The sequence below is a fragment of the Parus major genome, chromosome 23 (assembly GCF_001522545.3).
Source record: "Parus major isolate Abel chromosome 23, Parus_major1.1, whole genome shotgun sequence".
NCBI classification, from domain to species: domain Eukaryota; kingdom Metazoa; phylum Chordata; class Aves; order Passeriformes; family Paridae; genus Parus; species Parus major.
The window spans coordinates 5,361,685-5,362,334 of NC_031791.1; the positions used below are offsets into that span (position 1 = coordinate 5,361,685).

The following is a 650-nucleotide window of genomic DNA, read 5'->3' on the forward strand; positions in this document are numbered from 1 at the left end:
CTCTAAGGGCACAAGAGGAGAGAGGACCTGGCTGTTCCTAGGTGTGATTATCTCACTTTGAAGCTGCAGTTTACCCTCTCTGGTGATCCCAGCAGATCCCAGTAGATCCCACTCTACCCCAGTTACAGTTCCAGCTGTCAGCACACACAGCCCTCGGTCCCCTCTGTGCACCCACCACAATCTTTATTTGCTTTAAAATACAATAAAAACCCCTTTAATAGATGAGAACAGCAGCACCTTCATCCTTTAGTGGGGTTTGATGATCATTTGTTACAATGGTGACTCCAGAATATCCAAAGCTGCCACCAACTGCACGTGTTGGGCTTTTTCCTGCCTGGATTTCATGGCAGATAAACACCAGCAAGGCAAGACTTTTGCTAAAAATCAAACAAGGGGATGGAAGGAACCTCTGTGGATTTTTCCCTGGGTGGGATAAATTCCAGCTGTGGTTCTGAGGGTTTGGGGCTTTGTAAATCAGAGCTTGGAGGCGGCGGGGAGGATAAAAAAGCAAATTCCAAAGGGTTTGAAATATTTCTGCGGGTTAAAATACGTCTCTCTGCCGCTGGAAGGGCCAGCGGGAGCTTTCCGAGCTGGGTAAATCCCGGTGAGGCCGCAGAGAAGGGCCGGGAGCAGCCGCTGGATGTCACTGC

The 650-nt window shown here is 49.5% G+C and overlaps 1 protein-coding gene across 4 annotated transcripts in view; it reads right to left on the minus strand.

Annotated features, from left to right (window-relative positions):
• HIVEP3 (HIVEP zinc finger 3) overlaps positions 1-650 on the minus strand; it is a 203,558-nt gene that overhangs the window by 6,059 nt on the left and 196,849 nt on the right. The window lies entirely within an intron of this gene.